A 24,867-nucleotide genomic window follows, 5' to 3' on the forward strand; every position below is an offset into this window, starting at 1 on the left:
GGTAGTTGAGTGCACCACCACTACTACTTTATTTTTTTTAAACGTGGGCTCCAGCCTCCCCCAATAGCCACTACTACTACCACTGCACAGAGGATGGCCATAGGTAATTCTATACAGACACCTTAAGAACTACAGTGCAGGTAATGGCAGGTAAATATTGTTACTGGACATCACTAATTACAAAGGTGACCGATAATTGATTGTAGCTGTGAGGGTGTGAGACTGCTCGTACTCTGGGTGGGGGAGAAAATAATGATCTCCGGTGCGTCAGTCAGTCAGTCGGAGTCATTTTATTACTCAGTCAGTCTCGGTCATTTGATTAGTCTGTCAGTCAGTCAAGATAGGTGGACATCTGGCTAATAAACTCATCTAGTAAGTTGAGAAAATAATATTCAAGTATTCCACACACCAAGCTTTTAACTTCCCCAGATGTATGACAACTTCTAGGAAGCATCTTGGCAGCGAGCATCCAATTTTAACCCTAGTAAGACACCGCTGCCAGACGTACGACACAGGATTCATTTGTCACCATTATTTTTTAGGGGGAGATTTTGGTTATAGAGAGACGAACTGTTTTATCACACTCACAATCTTCATAAGACGACAAAAGAATTGGGAGGAAAGGAAAGAGGGGAGTGAGGGCGAGTTTCAGATAAGGATTAACCCCTCATCCTCCCTCACCCCTCATAGGAGAGAGAGCGAGCGAGCGAGCCCTATTGCCTTTCTCTTCGCATCCACACCTGTCAGTCTTCCTCCCTCCCTCCCTCCCTCCCTCCCTCCCTCCCTCCTCCTCTTCGCCCATACTGACAGACAACCTTCACCCACCTCCTCCCAGCGCCCACACCTACGCCCTTGACAGACAGCCCAACCCTTCCTCCCTGCCTCTTCGCCCATACTGACAGACAACCTTCACCCACCTCCTCCCAGCGCCCACACCTACGCCCTTGACAGACAGCCCAACCCTTCCTCCCTGCCTCTTCTCCCATACTGACAGACAACCTTCACCCACCTCCTCCCAGCGCCCACACCTACTCTCTTGACAGACAGCCCAACCCTCCTCCCTGCCTCTTCGCCCATACTGACAGACAACCTTCACCCACCTCCTCCCAACGCCCACACCTACTCTCTTGACAGACAGCCCAACCCTCCTCCCTGCCTCTTCGCCCATACTGACAGACAACCTTCACCCACCTCCTCCCAACGCCCACACCTACGCTCTTGACAGACAGCCCAACCCTTCCTCCCTGCCTCCTCACCCATACTGACAGACAACCTTCACCTACCAACTCCTCCTCCCTGCGGCCTCACCTACGCCCCTGACACCATGGTGGGTTGTGGTCAAGGACATAAACACAAGAGGGAAGCGGGTGGTGGAGGGGGTGTAAGGGAGATCAATACACACAACGCCCCGACCCACTCCTGTGTCGAAGCTCGCCCTCACTACACCTGCGTTCACCACCACCACCACCATAGTTACTTGTTGAAACACTAAAATTACTTGTTGAAACACTAAAATTACTTGTTGAAGCTGAGCATAAATATATATTGAAAATGACCCTGAAGCATGACTGGCCACCATGAAGCATCACTGTGGCCACCTCTAGCATCACTGTGGCCACCTCAAGCATCACTGTGGCCGGACGTGGTGTTGAGGCTATGCTAACTTATACATGAATGACACTTTTACTAAAGGTCGGTGAGAACTTTTTCCGGGAACATACAGTAGTTCCTCTCTCTCTCTCTCTCTCTCTCTCTCTCTCTCTCTCTCTCTCTCGGTCCACTTATTCCGCCCGGGAGGAGAATTAGTGTCTCGGTGTTTCGTGATGCCGGAGAGAAAGAAAACAGCCTCGATTTTGTATTATTATTATTATTATTATTATTTTTTGTCTTGCGTTTTCTTTGTGGGTGGGATACTGTTGTGTTTGTGGGGCTGTAGATATGGTAAGGTTTTTCTCTTGTGTGTCTGTGTGTAAGAGGCAATAATCATCGATAATATCACCCTTCTTTCAATGGATCTGTGTCTGCTGTAATTAATGAGTAAAGTTCCGTCAACAGTCCTGTTCGAAACTGTCTCAACCCTAAATGAAACACTACAGTGGTGTGTATGGGAGGACCACCAATTCGGGGCCTCACTGGTATAGTACAGATAGACAGTGAGTATAATCGCTGTGAACTGGTGTGTTGAAACCTTATGTTTGTTACAGTAGTCTGTAGTCTAAACTGTGACGTGCAGTGCTTTGCTAGTGAAGGTAGTGTGGGCGTAATAATTAGTAATAATAATAGTAGTAATAATAATGATAATATTAATGACAATGGTAACAATTATCTATTTTCTTCACGAACCTGTCACACTTCAAGCTTCACGAGTAGAGAGTCAGGCAGACGTAGGGTGAAGCTGATTATGTTTCAAGATATTACGATTCATGCACTGACGTCGGTAGTAGGATTTGAGTGGGGGTAGGGGTGGGTTTAAGCACGTGTATCTACCCACAAGAACCTAAGTTTACCCACAAAATCCTGACGTTATTTACGAGATACACCTTTTCACATATCCGTTGAGACATTGTTACATAACTATTTGACAAATTTCATAACCCAATGACAGAACACATATCGAATGACAATCTAAAATAACTGTTGGTTCATGCTAACGGAAGAGACTGACATAAGTAATGAAGTTGACAGACGTGAACAATAAACCGACAGTCTACATATAGTTTGAGAATGTAACAATTGGAGAATGACATACCACCAACAGTTATTTTAGATTGTCATTCGATATGTGTTCTGTCATTCGGTTATGAAATTTGTCAAATAGTCATGTAACAATGTCAACGGATATGTGAAAAGGTGTATTATTCAATTTGCACATCTTCAAGTTTATTTTTAAGAGGCACACATGATTTACACCCAGGTCTTAGGTTTCTGGCCAAATTTACTCTAATTTTTTCCGTGGCAGTTTGTAGTTTATTTTGTCCACCCCTGTATGGCCATTCCCACAAGCCATTATTGGAGGGATATCACCCCCCAATACTGTAACCCTCTTCGCGTCATCACTGGGATCATGGTAGTAGGCAGCTACCAAACAGGGAGGTACTACTGCCTGGGAAGATATTGGAAACATAATGTATTGTCTATGGTAGATCCTGCTGTCATATGGCATCACGAAAAGTGTGACCGAGTCCCAAGTTGCTGATCTGACTTTCTGCCTCATTTACACACAATTGCAGGTCTCAATTGTTTCTCTTACTATTGAAAACACAACACACGTATATTGTTTCTCAATTTTGATATTTTTTTTCATATTTGTATTTATTATTATTATTATTATTATTATTATTATTATTATTATTATTATTATTATTATTATTATTATTATTACTACATTTTCGCTCCCCAGGCCCCGATGTGGGTCAGTTATTCCCAGAGTAGTGGACGTGTGAGGGAGGCGGCTGGTGACTCGTAAAGCCTGGTGACTCGCTGATCGTCATGGCTGCTGGGTGACTGTGGCTGCTGTTTGTTATTCATATATGAAAATATCATGCTGAAAGAGTCTTAAGCTTGGAGGAGGAGGATCTGCTTAAGTATCAAGCGTCAGTGTGGTGGGGGCCTCGGGAGAAAGAGGTAAGGGAGAGAGAAAGGGGAAGGGTGGCAGGGAGGGAGGGAGGGAGGGAGAGGGTTGAAATGGCTCAACCTGACATTTAAATTGGTTCAAGAATTCCTGTTGGATGAGTATTATTGACTTACCGGCAGTTTAAGTATGGTGATGTATGTATGTGTGTGTGTGTGTGTGTGTAATTGTTTTAGTTCTACGAGGGTACTATTGCCTTCATTTTTTTTAATACTATTATTCTTGTGTTGACTGGGGTAACTTATCGAACATTAGTCAAGGTTTTAAGCGACGTGACCGACACATTTTTTTCAACATTATCACCACAACGGGACGATACAGAGACACCCATTGGTACTACAGTCTGGTGTCCCTCATTTCCTCTCTGTTAGGTACTACGGTTTTCTTCCCTGTGATGTAGTGTTATTGTGACTAGTTATGATAAAGTTCAGTCAGATATAAAACCCTCTACCGAACCCATGATTCCCCGGTATTTGTATTATTGAATCCCTTAATCGCCGAACCCCTGAACTCCCGAATCACAAATTTATGAACCCCTGAATACCATAAACCCCTGAACACCATGAACCCCTGAACACCATGAACCCCTGAACACCATGAACCCCTGAACACCATGAACCCCTGAACACCATGAACCCCTGAACACCGTGAACCCTTGAACACCGTGAACCCTTGAGCATCATAAACCCCTGAACACCATGAACCCCTGAACACCATGAACCCCTGAACACCATGAACCCCTGAACACCGTGAACCCTTGAACACCGTGAACCCTTGAGCATCATAAACCCCTGAACACCATGAGCCCTAAACCGGGAACCCCTGAACACCATGACCCCGAAACCCCTAAACATCATGAACCCCTGAACCCGAAGTAGGATGTTTTGGAGGATGTATTGGGGAAACACTGTAGCAGAGGGAGTTCCACATCGTATTGGTCTTAGGGTACAAATGAGGTCTGGTAGGCAGTGGGTCAGCCAGGTGGAATATTAAGATCAAAGGCTTTGGGTATCCCTGATCACCTCATATATCCCTTGTAATAATAGCGACTGCAATGTTTACTTATGTTGTTTTAAACGGTACATAGATGTTTGCATGTATTGCTTCCTGATGATTGATGAAGTTATAATTACAATCTCGGCAGCGGAACAACTTCGGAGAGGCCAAGACAGTGTTATGTTGCAGTTGTTGTGTTAGACCTGTACGTCCAGTCCCAGTGGTTGTCGGTTACACTCCTGCACCGACCACGAAGCATGGCATCTCGATCGACCCAGCCGAATAATTGGCTCCTCGCTTTTCAGTTGGGAAAATGAAGGATATATAGTACAGTGCCGGCCATACTGACTTGTACTCCAGCTAGACACATTTTCTTTAACGAAACCCAGATAAATTCTTGTTCAGATTTTTATTATATATATATTTTTTAATGTTAATACTAATTGTCATAACTTAAATAAAAAAAAGTGCAGGAAAAGTCAAGGTGTTTATCAAGGGGTTCGATAGTGGCAGGTCAGGGATCGCACCCGAACGAGGACCTGGTGCCGGAGATGGACGGAGATACTGTAAATTGGAAAGGTAATACAGGGCGAGAGATACCAGTCACATGTTAAAAAAAAACACTCGGAGTAACGGCGAGGAGCATGGTGGTGATGACGAGTGTTGGTGATGAGTGTTGGAGGAAGGTGAGTGTTGGTGATGAGTGCTGGAGGAAGGTGAGTGTTGGTGATGATGAGTGGTGATGATGAGTGTTGGTGATGATGAGTGGTGATGATGAGTGTTGGTGATGAGTGTTGGAGGAAGGTAAGTGCTGGAGGAAGGTGAGTGTTGGTGATGAGTGTTGGAGGAAGGTAAGTGCTGGAGGAAGGTGAGTGTTGGTGATGACGAGTGTTGGAGGAAGGCGAGTGTTGGTGATGATGAGTGTTGGAGGAAGGTGAGTGTTGGTGATGACGAGTGTTGGAGGAAGGTGAGTGTTGGTGATGACGAGTGTTGGAGGAAGGTGAGTGTTGGTGATGATGTGTTGGAGGAAGGTGAGTGTTGGTGACGAGTGTTAAGTGATGGAGGAAGGAAGGTGAGGTCCACGACGTAGCAGCTGGCTCCTCCACAGACAGCATGCCGCACGACCTCGTTCCACTGTCAGTAACCTTGACCTTTGACCTCTGCCGCACCCTGTTCCTCCGTGCACTTTATGCTTTCCATCCTAGTGTTGGGCTGTAAACCTCAAGTCGGTAATGATCGCTGCTGTGTGTGATGTTTTTTTCTGTTCACCGGGCGAGGGAGGGTGAGAGGAGGAGGTAGGAAGGGAGAGGGAAGGAGATGAAAGAAGGGAGGGAGGATGAGAGGCAGGAAGGGAGAGGCAGGGAAAAAGAAAGAGGGAAGGAGATGAAAGAGGGAGGGAAGGGGGAAGGTGGTAGGGAGAGGGGTGGGAGGGTGGGCAGTGTAGAGCGTGTTACTTTTCGTGCGATATTAATTATATACTGTGTTTTAATATACTGTATTACTTTATATACGTACGTACTCAAGATATCTAAACCAGAGGACTTGATGTAGGTTGTACTCAGGGGTTGTTGTTGTCGTACCCATGGGTTAAGGTAATTTACTTCAGGGTTTTAGTTGTGGTACTCAAGGGATTAACATCATACCTGGGGGGTTTAAGTTATCGTACTCAAGAGACTAAAATCGTACTCGAGGATTAAATTATTGTACTCAAGGGATTAATATCGTACTTGGGAGGTTTAAGTTATCGTAACTCAAGAGATTAACAATAATAAGTACCAAGCCTCGCCCACACCGCCCTAACCTACACTTCCGATCAGAACACGTAAATGGTCCCAGTTGTCCCTCTGTTTGGCAGCGTAAGGGAGCGGGAGGCAACTAGTATACGGCACGAGAGCGACCGGCAACTAGTTATACGTCACAAGAGAGCGACCGGCAACTAGTATACGGCACGAGAGCGACCGGCAACTAGTATACGGCACGAGAGCGACCGGCAACTAGTATACGGCACGAGAACGACCGGCAACTAGTTATACGGCACAAGAGAGTGACCGCAACTAGTATACGGCACGAGAACGACCGGCAACTAGTTATACGGCACAAGAGAGTGACCGGCAACTAGTATACGGCACGAGAACGACCGGCAACTAGTTATACGGCACAAGAGAGTGACCGGCAACTAGTTATACGGCACGAGAGCGACCGGCAACTAGTATACGGCACGAGAGCGACCGGCAACTAGTTATACGGCACGAGAGCGACCGGCAACTAGTTATACGGCACAAGAGAGAGCGACCGGCAACTAGTTATACGGCACGAGAGCGACCGGCACTAGTTATACGGCACAAGAGAGCGACCGGCAACTAGTTATACGGCACGAGAGCGACCGGCAACTAGTTATACGGCACAAGAGAGCGACCGGCAACTAGTTATACGGCACAAGAGAGCGACCGGCAACTAGTTATACGGCACAAGAGAGCCACCGGCATCTACTTATACGGTAGAGTCTCAGTGCAAATTCGTTACCATTTTCTTAACCTGAAAATTTAACGTAACAGAATTAATTTGTTTTTCTTAAGTGGTGTAATGAGGACGTACGTGGATTGTTTTAATTTATTTATTTATTTTATTATTTTTGAGGGATTGTGGGAGACTCTAATTGTTCAAGTGAGTCGGTTAGTTATGTCTCCAGTTACGAGGTAATTTTATGGTAAACATCTCTGGGAATTCGTAACTTGGGCACTTCAGTTAGCAGCTGTCGTTCTCTTCGTGTACATAATTTGCTTGGATCACCTGAAGATTAGCCCCCCCGGTTTTCATTACATTTGAAGATTAACCACCCTGTACGCTGATCTAACTTAACCTAATCAAACTTAACCTAACCAAACCTAACCTAATCTAACGCTACCCTAACTTAACTTTATGTTAATGCTAATCTAACCTAACCTAACCATAAACCACAATCACCTCGTCTACTTGTACCTTATCTTTACATCATCTATCTCACCACTTCATGCCTCTCACCTTCATCACCTTTATCATTCATCGCCTTTATCATTCATCACCTTTATCATTCATCACCTTTATCATTCATCACCTTTATCATTCATCACATTTATCATTCATCGCCTTTATCATTCATCGCCTTTATCATTCATCACCTTTATCATTCATCACCTTTATCATTCATCACCTTTATCATTCATCACCTTTATCATTCATCACCTTTATCATTCATCACCTTTATCATTCATCACCATTCATCACCTTTCATCTTTATCCTTCATCACCTTTATCATTCATCACCTTTATCCTTCACCTTTATCCTTCATCACCTCATTCATCACCATTCATCACCTTTATCATTCATCACCTTTATCATTCATCACCTTTATCCTTCATCACCTTTATCATTCATCACCTTTATCATTCATCACCTTTATCATTCATCACCTTTATCATTCATCACCTTTATCATTCATCACCTTTATCATTCATCACCTTTATCATTCATCACCTTTATCATTCATCATCTTTATCCTTCATCACCTTTATCATTCATCACCTTTATCCTTCATCACCTTTATCATTCATCACCTTTATCCTTCATCACCTTTATCATTCATCACCTTTATCATTCATCACCTTTATCATTCATCATCTTTATCATTCATCACCTTTATCCTTCATCACCTTTATCCTTCATCACCTTTATCATTCATCACCTTTATCATTCATCACCTTTATCCTTCATCACCTTTATCCTTCATCACCTTTATCCTTCATCACCTTTATCATTCATCGCCTTTATCATTCATCGCCTTTATCATTCATCACCTTTATCATTCATCACCTTTATCATTCATCACCTTTATCATTCATCACCTGTATCCTTCATCACCTGTATCCTTCATCGCCTTTATCATTCATCGCCTTTATCATTCATCGCCTTTATCATTCATCGCCTTTATCATTCATCACCTTTATCCTTCATCACCTTTATCCTTCATCACCTTTATCCTTCATCACCTTTATCATTCATCTCCGGATCCTGTCAACCACGTGTCCAGCCAAGGATATCTGCTGACATTATTCCACACTGTCCCAACACTCCTCACGACCCCAACACTCCTCACGACCCCAACACCCCTCTCCGGCCCAAACTCTCACTGCCCCTAAACTCCTCACGACCCCAACCCCTCACGGCCCCAACCTCCTCACGACCCCAACACTCCTCACGACCCCAACACTCCTCACGACTCCTCACGACCCCAACACTCCTCACGACCCTCACGACCCCAAACTCCTCACGACCCCAACACTCCTCACGACCCCTAAACTCCTCACGACCCCAACACTCCTCACGACCCCTAAACTCCTCACGACCCCAAACTCCTCACGACTCCTAAACTGTGATCTGAATTAATATTTTCTGTTCCCATTAACAATTTGTCCTCTGGAAACGTGTATTGTCACGACCATGTAAGAGGGTTGTTGAAGGTGCCTTTGTCTTCACGCGCATCCTGTCCTTGTCTTCACGTCCACCCAGCTTTTGACTTCGTCCACCCAGCTCTTGTCTTCACGCACCTTAGGAGGACTGTAGAAGTCGTCCTTGTATTCACGCCTACAGAGCCGCTCATGTCTTCACGCCCATCCAGGGAGAAAGAGGGGGGGAGGCAGGAACAGTATACCCTCAACCCCCCAAGAAGCCTCCATTCCATTCTGTAAATTTTCTTTTAAAAATGATCTACTATACATTACTAACGATCGCCTTTCATGCACCAGTCTTTCAATAAGTACAGTAGCTTTTGTGTGGGGGGGGAGGGAGGTCGTCAATATATTCTACAGGCCATTACGTATTGTTTACCTTAGTCATTAGATATTGTTTACCTTAGTCATTACATATTGTTTACCTTGTCATTACGTATTGCTTCGTAATTTTTCATTCTCCTACATCTTTTCATTCTTCATCACGACTTAAACATTCTTCAAAACAAAAATTGTAAAAATCTAAACTGATAAATAAAAACGTGATGATAGTGTGATATATATTTTCTAACATATTATAGTTATTGTAATTTGGTCGTTATAACTCCAGATAGTTAGTAATTACCTTCAGATCAACGTATTTGAGTAATTACCTTCCATGGCATCTGTACAGTAGGTGTTAAAGGTCTCGGTTGTGTCAGTGTTGTTGTTTTTGTGTCAAGTTTCGCTGTGAAATTTAGGCTCCAGGAAACTGTTTTGTGTTCCTCTCTTGTCGCTTCAGAATCTACCTCCACTTGTTCTTCTTGCTGCTGTTGTTCTTCTTATTCTTCTTCTTGTTCTTGTGTTACTATCTTCCACTTCCCCCACCTCTTCTGCTCCTCTGCCACTGTCCTCCACCTCCTCCTCTTCTGCTCCTCTGCCACTGTCCTCCACCTCCTCTTCTCCTCTGCCACCTCTGCTCCTTCTTCTCCTCTGCCACTGTCCTCCACCTCCTCTTCTTCTCCTCTGCCACTGTCCTCCACCTCCTCTTCTGCTCCTCTGCCACTGTCCTCCACCTCCCTCTTCTTCTCCTCTGCCACTGTCCTCCACCTCCTCTTCTTCTCCTCTGCCACTGTCCTCCACCTCCTCTTCTTCTCCTCTGCCTGTCCTCCACCTCCTCTTCTGCTCCTCTGCCACTGTCCTCCACCTCCTCTTCTTCTCCTCTGCCACTGTCCTCCACCTCCTCTTCTTCTCCTCTGCCACTGTCCTCCCACCTCCTCTTCTGCTCCTCTGCCACTGTCCTCCACCTCCTCTTCTTCTCCTCTGCCACTGTCCTCCACCTCCTCTTCTGCTCCTGCCACTGTCCTGTCCTCTCCACCTCCTCTTCTGCTCCTCTGCCACTGTCCTCCACCTCCTCTTCTGCTCCTCTGCTCCTCCACCTCCCTCTTCTCCTCTGCCACTGTCCTCCACCTCTTCTCTTCTTCTCTCAGCCTCTTCTATTCATGCCTCTTCCTCTTTCACTCGTTACCTCTCCTCCTCTATTATGACAGTGGCTATTAACCTAACTACATAATGGACTGATTAACCATTATGTGGATTATGGAGTGTGAGGTGAGGTGTAAGGGTGAGGAGAGGAGGTAGTGTGAGGGGGGATACAGTGTGAGCTGAGTATGAGGGAATGTGGGGTGAGAATGGAGTGTGAGGAGGGTATGAGGTGAGGGGTGGAATGGAATGTGAGAGGTATGGAGGGTAGGAGGAGTGTGAGGAGAGTGGGGAATGTGAGAGGGGTATTAGGAGGTGAAGGGAGTGGGACAGGTAACTTTAAGTAACTACTAAAACTAATTGCTTCATACCTGTGTAAAGAGACGGAGCGGGACGACACATTGGTTGTCAATGAAGCGAGACGTCCATACTCGTAAATAAAGGATAAATCACTGCATTGTGGTTAAGTTAGGCTAGGTTACGTTAGATTTTGCCCATAGTAACTGATCAACGTTATCTTATCGCTTCAATACAGTTTTCTCTGATGAGTATAGTGAATGAGAAGCCCCCCCCTCCCTCCTCCCCTTGAACATGTGTCCCCCCACCCTCTCCCCTCGAGCGTAAAGTCCCTCCACCCTTTCCCCTCGAGCAAGTCCCTCCCTCTCAAGTGAAACCCCCATCCTCTCCCCGAGCGTGAAGTCCCCCCCTCGAGAGTGAAGTCACCCTCTTCCCCTCTCGACCGTGAAGGAACCGAATTTTTGCATTATGACTTCCTGTTGGCTTCATGTGTGTGGAGAGACTGGCTGTGTGACGTTCTTGGTGATTATGTCGTGATTCACAATGATGAGTGAGAAGGTTGTGTTATTTTGCGTGATTATGTCGTGTGTGGATGAGAAGATGAGGCCATAGTTTTATTTACATTGTCGTTAAGTATTCCGTCTCCAGCAGTGATGTAGAAAGTCTGATGTAAACTTTAACATTTACAACTTTTACACAATGATAAGAAAAAAAAGTGTGTGTGTACTCCCCCCGATATACATTTAAGATGTATTAAAGAAAAATAGATATATTTTTGCCTCTATGACGCTAGGACACACACACACACACACACACACACACACCTACACCTCATTCATTGTCATTTATTTCATTAATAATTATTTTTATGTAATATATTATCACGATGTTTTAGTTTTTATTTTATTAAAAGTATATATCTATTTTTTTCCAGTCAGAACAACTATTACTGGTGAATCCATTGTTACCTTGTGTGTCAGGAGGGAGCCCAGGTGAGTACATTGTTACATGTTAATACTGTATGTGTCAGGTATACGCTGAGGACTTGATACTGTCAGTGTAGAGCGCCAACCTAAAAGTCGCTAAGGTAGCTGTTGGAGTTCGCTAAATTTCAATCTACACAACTCGATCTTGGTAAAATTCCTTATTATCAATCAAAAGGTCGCTTATATTCGCTAGCATCACCCTAAAAATCTTTATAAATGCCGCTTAAATTCAACAATAAAATTCACTTGTAAAAAAATTATCGAAATGTTACTTAAATGCAGTAATATCGCCCAAAAGATAGCAGCTAAAATTGACTGAAATTTACTCGTAAGTTACTAAAGAGAAAATAAAATTCGCTAGATTTTCGACATTTTTCCGTTTAGTTGACAACACTGGCTGCGTGCTGCTGATGATTAATGTGGTAGTACTGGTAACTCAACCCCTTTCATCATTAACACGCCATTTTAGTCATCAGTCAGGATTTACAAAGACTGTGCACTTGTTTTCTTCCCTAACTGGTGGTCTATCAAGTGACTATACCTCCATGTAAGTATACCTGCATGCATTGTCTACACATGCAGAATAGTGTACCTGCATAGTCTATAATTATACTCGTACTTTTCAAACCAATTGTAAATCTTTATTATGATTTTACTGAATGGTTGTTGTTTTTTATTATTATTCTTGTTGTTATTATTATTATTATTATTATTATTATTATTATTATTATTATTATTATTATAGTTATTATTATAGTTATTATTATTATTATTATTATTATTATAGTTATTATTATTATTATTATTATTATTATTATTATAGTTGTTATTATTATTATTATTATTATTATTATAGTTATTATTATAGTTATTATTATTATTATTATTATTATAGTTATTATTATTATTATTATTATAGTTATTATTATTATTATTATAGTTATTATTATTATTATTATTATTATTATTATTATTATAGTTATTATTATTATTAGTTATTATTATTATTATTATTATTATTATTATTATTATAGTTATTATTATTATTATTATTATTATTATTATTATTATAGTTATTATTATTTATTATTATGGTTATTACTGTATTGTTATTGTTATTATTATTATTATTATTATTATTATTATTATTATTTAAGGTGGGTGAAATATACACAAATACCACGTCAGATCCGCCTCCGTCAATGTCTTGGCGTCATCATACACAGGTGTTGCGTTACCTTTATTGGTCCTGGGGGCTGTAAACCTGCTGTGATAAAATATGACGAAAGTGTTTGTTTTTTTCAACCACTTAGCGATTCACCTTGGTGTGTGTCTGTGTGTGTGTGTCATTAGGATGCAGGGGCTATTGAGGTACAGATGTTTATATAAAATATCATCCAGGATGGTCCGATGAATTTCGAAATGATCAATTAGGTCTCTTGTTGTCTCGGTAGCTTGTCAAAATTCTTTGTCCGTTGTGTCATTTTGTTTCACACTAAAAGTGGTATGATAATTTGTTTACCGTGTACTTGTATGTATGTTTGCCTGTCTGTGTTTTGTTTTTAAGTATATGCGTATGTGTTTTTGTGTGTGAATAACAAACAAAAACAATATGTTACGTTGGTTAATTCCCCAGTTAACCAGGTTGGAACACACATAATATATACATTATTGGGTTTTTAGTAACAAAACCCAATTGAAGTTTCTTGTTTTATTACAAAAGGATTATGTCTATAATTCCTGAGTGTAGATCAACCGTAAGTTCCACTATTTGAGTGAATGAGAAAGGACGGCGTTTATGTATATAAACGTGGATCAACGTCCGTTCGATAAAAGTTGGTGAGTGACTGACGAAGGCATCGCACTAGTGCACGCTTACATAGATGCTGACATATGGGCTTCTCCCTCTTGGGAAAGTTACCCTTCACGTGATCAGTTCATGTCTTACTCATAGTGGAAAGTTACAGGTGGTGAATCTGAATATAAATCAGATGCAAGAACCCATTTATATAATACGTTCTGTTGATGAGACAGGGGTGTAGTGGACGTCTCCCCTACAACTGCCTACAACTGCGTAGCCACGCCACCACCTGTTACCGTCTTCCCTAGCAACCAAGCGTATCCGCATTCCAATGCCCGCCTTATCCTAGCAACCGAGCCAAAAGGCCGGCGACTTCTCAGGTTTTCCCAACATGACTCATAGCGGCTGCTGGGTATATGAGCTCTGTCTCTCCATTGAGATTCATTCTGACCATTCTTCTTGAACAAGCAACACCTCCTCCGCCGCTGCCTGGCAGCCCCTCGCTTCTCCTCGCCTGCCTGGCGGACCTCGTTCCCGCCAGCGAGCATGGCGACCCACCAGCCGTCCTCTGAGCTTCCTCACCAACCAACTCTCATTCTGCCCATCTTCCTGAACAAGCAACACCTCCTCCAGCAAGCTCCACGCTGTTAACATTTATTTCAACCAGGAGGCCAGCAACAGGCAACATCTTCTCTAACGAAGCTCCTGCACATCTACCTCCTTCAACAAGCTACTCACCGAACGTCTTCTACTGAGCAGCTCCCCACCACACGGCATCTCCAGCACCAGACTGTCTTCATATAACTTATATATTATACAAGAAAACCACATTAGAGTTTCTTTCCATTCTGAGTGCTAGACAACATTAATATCTCGATACCCCTACAGGGGCCATTACATCGCTCGGTCACCTACAGCCAAGCTCCGTCAGGCCTAAATAAGCTCACAAAATACAGTACATCCTAGACAACCCTAACCATGATATAAACAGCCGTGTAGACACTAAGCTGGGGATTCTACTACTGTAGGGGTATTAGCTACTACAGGGGACCTAAACTTTAGTGTCTTACGGGTTAGAATGTTATTAGGTGCCCTTTGGCATTATGGGTGGACTCTGGGTGCTCCGTGTTTGAACAAAGGACTTTTAAGGACAGGAGAACCAAGGAAGGGTGATCAAGTGTGAGAGAGATAACAGTAAGTAAATGAGGGAGACAGAGAGAGAGAGAGAGAGAGGTGAAAATTATGACAATCTCTAGTAATGAATTATTATCAACAACTCTCTCCTGCCGCACCCTGTCTGTCTGTCTGTCTTTATGGCTGAGTGTTGCTTTGTCTTTCTCAGTATGTCTACCTCTGTATATCTCTGTGTGTTGACTGTGTGATTTCTGTGTATGTGAGTGTTTGTCTTCTGTCTTTCCGTCCTTTATTCTGTGTCTGTCTAATGTCTTAACTGAATACCAATACAGTTTGAGACGGGGGGCTGACAGGTGACTTGAGTGGTAAGGAAGACAATGATGACTGTTTGGGTGCCGAGTGACTGGTGGATGACCCGATGACCGGTGGGTGACTGATGGATGGCCGAGTGACCGGTGGGTGACTGATGGAAGACCGAGTGACCGGTGGGTGAGTGATGGAAGACCAAGTGACTGGTGGGTGACTGATGGATGACCGAGTGACTGGTGGGGGACTGATTGATGACCGAGTGACTGGTGGATAACCTAGTGATTGATGGATGACCTAGTGACTGGTGGATGACCAATGGATGACCGAGTGACTGATGACTGTGTTAGGAACGAGGCACAAAGCGGACCATTCTACAGTACAGTGTAATATGTAGTACATTACCTGCCTGAGGGACCTATCAGTGTGTGTGTTCAACAGTCAGTGGTAGGGTGTGGTGTGGTGTGGTATGGGCCGCGTGCCAGGCTACTTTAGGTGTAGAGGCTGACAGCTGTTGTGGGCGTCAGGAAGCACAGCAACAAGAGTACCCATAGCAGCCATCAGTTCTGAGAGCATTAGAAAAACCTGACCAGCAAAACCGAAAAAAAAAACCTTGAGAATTTACATAGCCATCCAAAAATAATTATAAACAAATAAACATGAAAATACACCTAGAATTAGTATAACAGCATAAGATAAATTACAAGACTAATCTTAACGACAGGTGTGTGAAAGAGAGGGCCAGCCAGCCAGCCAGCCAGCCAGACAGACAGACAGACAGACAGACAGACAGACTGACTGACTAAGATTACCTCCCCGGCCACCTATGCCTCACCTCCACCACTCAAAATAACTCTTTCTGAACACGGTACACGTAAATATAAACAGGTATAATTTATATTGACCTCCACCATATAGTCTGGGGTTTACCTACTTCCTGGTAAAAGTAGTAGTAGTATAACCGCCTGGTATTGTATCTTTGGAGGATGGATAGAATTAGTGGACCACCGCAGCCTCTCTATGGTAACCCTTCACTTAAGGCGACTCTACACACCTCAAGGTCTTCCGTGAGTGATTATTAGGTGGAAGCGTTGATTAGGCTTACCTGGTGTCGACAGGTGTAAGAAAATGATAGAGAGAAGGATTAGTGTGTGTGGAGTGCGTGTGTGTGTGGAGTGTGTGTGTGTGGAGTACGTGAGGTGAGAGAGGGTACTATGTATGTAAGGTGAGAGTAAATGAAGTAAGAGAGAGAGGCGAGAAAGAATGTGAGTGGAGTGTGTGTAAAGGTGAGAGGTATGTCAATTAATGGGAAAGGGGGGGGGGTGATGTTGAACTGGCCCCCTCCTGTTTAAGTGACAAGGGGGGGGGAGGAGGAAGGGTAGATAGGAATGAGTGTTGAGGTGACCTAAAAGAGAAATGATTGGTAGTAAAGTAGAAGGTATCCCGCCCTGAGGCCACCAGCCACAAGGTCATGTATGGTGCGTTTGGGCGTCCCAGTAGTTACGTAAGGCACCTCACCTCCCCCCCCCCCACCAGGCAGGTCTTGGCAGTGTGCAGGAACTGGCGGGTAAACTGGTACTGTTGACAGGAAGTTAGTATACATGTATATATAGAATATGTGTGTGTGTGTGTGTGTGTTTGGTCAATTTAAACCAGAATTTCATCAGGTATTGTAGCGCTTAGAAGGAAAATGTGAAAAATATTAGATGATTAATAGGGTTGGGGAGTCTCTCTCTCTCTGTGCACTTACAAACATATTAAAATATATTCGGTAAAGGGTCATCCTCCTTTAATGCTTAGTAACAATAATAATCATAACTACTTTTTTTTTGTATCTATGATGAGAAAAAATATTAACAATAACAATATTACTATTTGACATTCACTAATAATTATAATGAATACAACAACAACACAGCAACAATAACAACTATATAGAGAAATCTGACTGTGAGGAAGACTTAGGAGTAATGATAAGTAGAATCTTCAGTCAAGCTAACAATGTGTATTTGCTCGAAACAAGGCTAATAAAGTACTTGGGTTCATACAAAGGAGTGTTAGTTACAAGACTAACGAGGTCATCTTAAAACTATGCTTGTGAGACCTCACTTAGATTACGCAGTTCAGTTTTGGTCACCGTATTACAGAAAGGATATAGAATCCCAAGAAAAAATTCGGAGGAGAATGACAAGACTAATCCCGAGCATTAGGAACCTTGAGTACAGAGACAGGTTAAAGCATCTTAATTTGCACTGCCTCGAGAGACGTAGAGAGATGGGCGATGTTATTGAGGTGTATTAATGGAAGTCAGGGCTGAACAAAAGTGACATTACAAAGGTACTCAAACTATCCAACCAGGAGCGAACTCGTAACAATGGTTTTAAATTGACAAATATAGATTTAGGCGCGAAATTGGTAAACATTGGTTTGGAAATAGGGTAGTGGATGAGTGGGATAAGTTAACAAACATAATCATTAACTTGAATACGCTGGATAGCTTCAAACAGGTTGGATGGATATATGAGCAATAGGGGTTGGGTGTAAATGGGACTGCCCAGTATGGGCCAATTGTCCCGCTGCAGTTTCCTCCATTCTTATGTTCTTATATCAGCATCAGATTCGTATACTACAAAATAACCCCATATGACACACATTACATAACCTCCCCCTCACCAACCACAGCTGACCTACCCTCCACCTTGATACACAGTGCCCGTGTGAACACAATGAGTGTAAATGTCACCCAAATGTAAATATTTCCTGTTTTTTGTGATAGATATTTGTTTCTTAGGTAGAGAATGCTTAGGCCCTTCACTCTGGCGACACCACTTATGGATACTACCAGATAAATTTTATTCAGCTCAAAGGGGACCCCGTACACTAGTGGGGGGATGCAGGTGGGTGGTGGAGGGGGTTATAGGGGGTGGGACTGGGGTTAAGGTAGACACTAAGACTAAAGTTACTGGTGACGCCTGTAGTTGTTGAATGGTGTGAGAAGGTGATAGTGTGACCTCGTGTAAGAAGGCAGTAAAGGTCGTTCGGCTTATGTGACTGTCCAGTCAAGTACAGTGATGCGGTGAAACGAGAAGTATCGAGTCTTCCTCTTTTTTCTTCAGACAAAAGTATTTAGTTGTTTTTTGTGTTTTTGTATGTGATGTTTTTTAGTTATTTATTTATTTTGTTGGATTTCAGATAGTTATCAGTGCTTGGAGGAGGGTGTGAGGGTGTGTGGAGGAGGGTGGAGGAAGGAAGTTATAGTTCGGAAATTGAAGAAATTTAAGAGGCAGGAGAGGGCAAGCTGACCGCCTTGCTCTGGGTTAGCTGAGCTAATAGTGTGTTAGGGTTGTGTCATGGGTTAGTTATTGTCTGCCGGTACAGGCACTAGACATCCTACCCTGTCCCATATATGGGTGTTTTGAGGGCCTTATTTCGTATTCCGCCGACCCTACTGGCGGATGCTGGTCTAGGGAGGTTGTCTGTTGCCTGGCCGTATAACTATGGACCGACTTAGCTAAAGGCACAATACTACACACTTATCAGCCTTTGGATGGTCACTCACAGCCATGTATGCAGGTCATTTAAAATTTTCTGGATAAATCTTGTCATATGGCAATGATTTTGTGGTTGTATACCTCCCAGCTTATTCCTCTGGTCAGTAGAGTGTTTTTCAATATACAATAGCAATTAACGTTAAAAATCCTACATCGATTTACACATTCACGTCTGACCCTGCTGAAAGGGGAGGCTGGTCAGTGTATCTGCCTAATTCTCAGGTTCCTGATAGTGGGGGAATTAGTGGCTCCTGTTGGTGAGTTTTTGTACGTTGAATGAGGATGTTGCCTTGAACAGTTTTGTGATGGGCAGATTGTGGTGGCGTAAGCATTTATCGAGTATTTTTTGAAAGCAATCTGGGTGCAGAACATCCTCCTCATGGGGCGAAAATAGGAGGTTAGGATTAAGATTTGGAATGGTGTACAAGTGTTTGATTGAGTTATTGTCGCAACGTCTGACAGCGTGGCACTGGCTGTGGGAGGAGAGTGACCTCGCGGCTGAGGACGCGTGTCAGCCTATTGTGAAGAAGGATTCGGGTTGACCAACGAAGGGGATTAGGGGGGGGGTTATTGAGTAAAGAAGGTTCTCGCTGGACAGGTACCACAGGGCAGGGCAGTGTATTGGGCCCGCTGTTGTTTGTTTGCTTCATAAATGACATGCCAGAAGCTGTACACTCCTCCATACAAATGTTTGCGGATGATGCCAAGTTATTTAGGGAAATTAAGAACCAAGCAGACTGTGAAGAGCTGCAGAAGGATCTCTGTTAGCTCCAAGAATGGTCGAAGAAATGGCTGCTAAGATTCAATGTCACTAAGTGTAAGAGGTTGCACCTGGGACGTACCAACGGTAAGGGGGCGTATCATATGTCCCAACGGGACGAAGAAACTGCAAAAATTGAGAGAATGTGAAAAGGGCCAAGGTGTATATGTTGACAATGAAATGAAGTTCTCGGGCCATTATGAGAAGGTGAATCAGGCAACTAAATTATTACGTCTTACAAGAAGGTCGTTCAGATTATCTAGAAGGTCCGACCGTCCTTCGTAACGATCTTCAAGAGTGAGGTGCTTCCCCGTCTGGAGTCCTGTCATGCCGTCTGGTCCCCGAGATATACTAGGGCCTGTCAGTTGATTGAAAATGTCCAAAGGAAGGCCACCAGCCTGGTGCTACACTTCGGCACCTCACCAACCCTGAGAGATTGGAGCGCCTGCAATTGCCTAGCTTATACTACAGACAGGTTAGGGCGACCTAATTGAGGTGTATAAGCATCTCAAGGGGCACTACTCAGTCGAGTGTCCTTACTTGGTTGAGTGTCCTTAATTGGAGCTGGCGGACGCTCGCCCCACAAGGGGTCACAGCTCAAGGCTGAAGAAGCCTGAGGTCCAGAAAACTGCGAGGGGTAACTTTTTCGAAGTGAGAGTTGTGAACTCTTGGAACAATCTGCCAGTGTTGTGACGGCACCGAGTGTGAGCTCTTTCAAGACCAGACTTAACCAATACTGGCGCTGGTACAGATACATTCAGGAGCCGGTGCATGCCCAGTACTTGCCAACAGTGCGTATCAGAGACGTGACCGATCGCCCAGGTGGCTAACGAGCCGATCGTTGGTGAAGAGGATAAAAGTAAAAGTAAGGAGAGAAGCTTGTTAGAGGAGTGAGAAGTGTGGGGTAGGTAAGTAGGAGAGCAGATGGGGGAGGTAGGAGGCCAGGGGGAGGTAGGAGGCCAGAGGGAGATGATTGACCAAGAGGGGTGATATGCCAGGGGGAAGGTGCGAGGCCAAGTGGGGAGGGTAAGAGGCCAAGGGAGAGGTAAGAGGCCAACGGGATGGCGTGTGAGGTTGCATTGGTAATCACGTTAAAACGAGGTAGTGGTGACGAGTGGAAATGGCCAGACCCACGCGCTAGGGAAGGTCGTCTTTATATATACGGTATGGTCTCCCTCCCTCTGTTTTGGTTCGCCTATATTTTTCGTCTTTCTTTTCCTACTTATAAGCTGCACTCTTCCTCCCTCCTGACCTCCCTTCCTCCCTCCTCTCCTCCTTTATTTTGTTTCTTTCTTTATCCCTGATTTTGGTCTCTTTATGTTTTTCGTCTTCTTTTATAAACACACACACACACACACACACACACACTTGGGGGGTAGTTGGTTCCTGAGTTATGGGTGGTGTAGGAGTGTAATGGAGTGAGGGAAGGTGTAGTAATGGGTGGTGTAGTGAGGGAAGGTGTAATGGGGTGGTGTAGTGAGGGAAGGTGTAAATGGGTGTAGTAGTGAGGTGTAGTAATGGGTGGTGTAGTGGTGGTGTAGTGAGGGAAGGTAGGTGGTGGGTGGTGTAGTGAGGAAGGTGTGGGGTGGTGTAGTAATGGGTGGTGTAGTGAGAAGGTGTAATGGGTAATGTAGTGTGGTGTAGTGAGGGAAGGTGTGGTAATGGGTGGTGTAGTGAGGGAAGGTGTAGTAATGGGTGGTGTGAGTGAGGGAAGGTGTGGTAGTAATGGGTGGTGTAGTGAGGAAGGTGTAGTGGTGGTGTAGTGAGGAAGGTGTAGTAATGGGTAGTGGTGGGTAGGTAAATGGGTGGTGTAGTGAGGGAAGGTAGTAATGGTGGGTGTAGTGAGGAAGGTGTAGTGATGGGTGGTGTAGTGTAGTAATGGTGGTAGTAGTAATGGGTGGTGTAGTGAGGGAAGGTGGTGTAAATGGTGTAGTGAAAGGTGTAGTGATGGGTAGTGAGGGATGTAGTAATGGGTGGTAGTGAGTGAGGAAGGTGTAGTGAGGGGGTGGTAGTGAGGGAAGGTGTAGTGAAGGTGGTGTAGTGAGGGGTGGTGTAGTGAGGGGGTGGTGTAGTGGGGATAGTTGTAGTAATGGGTGGGTGTAGTGAAGGGTGGTGTAGTAATGGGTGGTGTAGTGAGGGAAGGTGTAGTGATGGGTGGTGTAGTGAGGGAAGGTGTAGTAATGGGTGGTGTAGTGAAGGAAGGTGGTAGTAATGGGTGGTGTAGTGAGGGGGTGGTGTAGTGATGGGTGGTGTAGTGAGGGGGTGGTGTAGTGGGGATAGTTGTAGGCGCCAAAGTATTAAACGATCACATAATGCACATGTGAGGAGGGCCGGGCTCTTTGCCACTGAATGTTTGTGTGTGGTGGTCGGGCTTCACGTGCGTGTGGCCCCACCTCTTGACTCTCGCTCAACACCACCAACTTTAGTCCTGACTTAAAACAACATGAAAACAAACTAAACTCGTTTTATTTGTAATATCAAGAAATATGATTTATTTTCGATATTTTTAAGGACTTTGATATATAATGATGTATTTTTTTATGACCGATAAGTTTTGATTCCTACTCAATGCAACTGGTACAGCTTAATGAGTGTGGCTGAATGTTTCATTGCTTATCTCCCTGATTCGTGGATGATGGTGGAATGTGATTTCCTTTTTCTTTAAATCAAGTATAGTGAATGGAACATTAACTATACTTATTCATTTATCTTTTATTTGAATTATGTGCAGTAGTCTGGCTAGTTTAACAAATACTCGTCCTCGATACAGAAACACAAGAGCATCAACCTGTAAGCGCTGCCCTGTATTATGTATGGGAGGGAGGCAAGAGGAAGGCTTGTCCATAGCTGGGAGGGTCAGGAGAGCTGTGACCACCCCTTGATATCTACCGCCTTACTCTCAGCACTTCCTTGTTGCACCTGACCTGACCTAGCCTAACCTAACATAACCTAACCTATTTTAACCAATATTAACATAACCTAACCAACCTCGTACTCAATACAACATTACAAAACTTAGTGCTGCAGTGTCCCTGTCTGCCTTATCGACATCACTCCATTGATATTATTGTTATTTATATTTTTCTTCGTTTATTGCATTTTTGTGGTTGTGTGTGGTACAGTGGTGGTGGTGGTTGTGTGTGGTACAGTGGTGGTGGTGGTTGTGTGTGGTACAGTGGTGGTGGTGGTTGTGTGTGGTACAGTGATAGTGTGGTTGTGGTGTTTGTATGGTACCAGTGGTGTTGGATGAGGGTGGGTACGGTGATGGTAGTTGGTGGTGGTGGTGGTTGTGTGGGTACCGGTGGTGGTGGTGGTGGTGGTTGTTTTGTGGGCACCAGTGGTGGTGGTGGTGGTGGTTATGCTATATCACTGGTGGTGGTGGAGTCGTAATATACCTGTACAATATGTTGCGGCGGCCAGTGGTAATACCAGCACGTGAGCAGCCAGTGATCCTTGCCATTGACTTTGGTAAACCTGAACTGGCCACGGCCAGCCTCATTGTTGCCAACTCTCACAGCTCTTAAGTTACCGAAGTATAGATCATTGCTAAAACTCGCTTAATTTCACTAAGAACGAAATAAACTCGATAGGAATCACGAATACCAACCCCCCAAAATCGCGTAAATACAATAATAGCAACTTCAAAATCGCTATAATTAACCCAAATCAACCAAATATTCGCTAGATTGGGTGAATTTTCCGCTAATTTGACTTGAATGACTTCTCCAACAGGTGAGGGGGGGGGGGGTTACTCCTAAACTTATATAATATTCCACAAGTACAAATAACAAAAAGAAATATTAACTCCCAAACTCGTGGGTATTATTGCAATCCAAGTCTGTTTATAACCACTCCAGAATCTCGTGTTAATATAACCTTTACTCACTAACACTTAACTGCTACGTTAACTTAAACAAAACAAGTGATTCACCTTAATACTTCCTCCATTACGTACCATAATTACTCGTACAGTCTCACTTTCTATTTCCTGTGGTGAAGGAAGTGGCGTTTGTTGCTGTTTTTCTCCCCCCCCTCCCCTCCCCTCACACACTCTCTCATTCATGTCTATCATTTTACTAAGACAGATAAATAAATACAATTAAACCACAAGATCACAAATATTATCGTAACACTTGATGAGGAAAAGTTTGTCCGGGTCAACGAGGTGAGTGACTGGTCTGTGAGGGGGGGAGTGACGCGGGGAGTGACGCAGCTAGTGGGTGTGTGGCTACAGATGGGTCTTAGAGGGTCCTTATCCCCAAATAGTCTTACGGGAAATAATTCTCTTAACCAGTATAAAAAATAAACCTCATTGATTGACCTAAACTAAAGAGAACAAACTATAAAGACGCCCCAAAATAATCATACACTCTACGTAAACTTAACACCAATTACATGAGAAAATTACGGTACACAATTTCTCCCAGTCTATTTACTTTTAATTTGGTCAGGTGTTAAGTGAAAGTAACTAATTAAAAGTATACATTATTATTATATTTTTTGGGGGGTGTGGAGTTGTTATTTGTGTGTCTTAGTTTTCGTTTAGTTATTTATACATTTAGTTCTTTAGTTAGGCGTAATGTTATTTCTTGAGAAATCATTGAGGTTTAACATTAATACGATGTTTTAATGATTTGTCCTTCGTGTTTATTTCACCTGAAAATTAATCAACTCTATTGCTACCTGGATGGGGTTAGGTTAGGGTGGTTAATCGTTAGGTGATCCGATAACTTTCACACAACGTCAACACTGGGTCGTGACACACACACACACACACCGAAATAAACACAACAATAAAATATCAATTCCACTTGTTAAACCCCATGAGATATCCCCTGAACGTAATTTACTATTTATATATCTCGTCCACTAGAGCCCTGGCGATAAGTCTTAACACTACACACAGTATCTGCAGCCCCACTACCTGGGTATTGATTACGCCTGACAGAACACTTGTTACTGTGCACTGGAAGATAAACTTGATTGATGTGGCGATATTTTTTATGTAATGCAGGTGTCGGCACGTGGGTGGTAATGTGCCTACCTGTGTGCTATTGTGTACCTGTATTTGTATTTTGTAATTAAATTTTTACCTATATTTTGTAGTGGCACTTGTGAATTTTGTAGATGTACTTGAACTTGTTTTTGTTGCTGAATATATTCCTGTACTTTTTGCTGAATCTTTTCCTGTAAATTTGTACGAAAACCTGTAGCTGTACTTTGTAATTAACAATGTACCTGTATTTTGTAAGTGTACCTTTACTTGTACTGTGTATCTCAACCTGCATTAACTTCAACAAGAGTGACTAAGAATTATATTTAGCCTCGTGATGCTCAAAAAAAAAAAAAAATAACGATCTCATTCGGGGGGGGGGGAATATTACATCCATCAGTCAAGTCAGGTAATACAGATTGAGGTGACCAGCCGTAACCATTCTTCTTCTGCTGTGATTATTAAT

This window comes from Homarus americanus, unplaced genomic scaffold (assembly GCF_018991925.1).
Source record: "Homarus americanus isolate GMGI-L3 unplaced genomic scaffold, GMGI_Hamer_2.0 scaffold39155, whole genome shotgun sequence".
NCBI classification, from domain to species: domain Eukaryota; kingdom Metazoa; phylum Arthropoda; class Malacostraca; order Decapoda; family Nephropidae; genus Homarus; species Homarus americanus.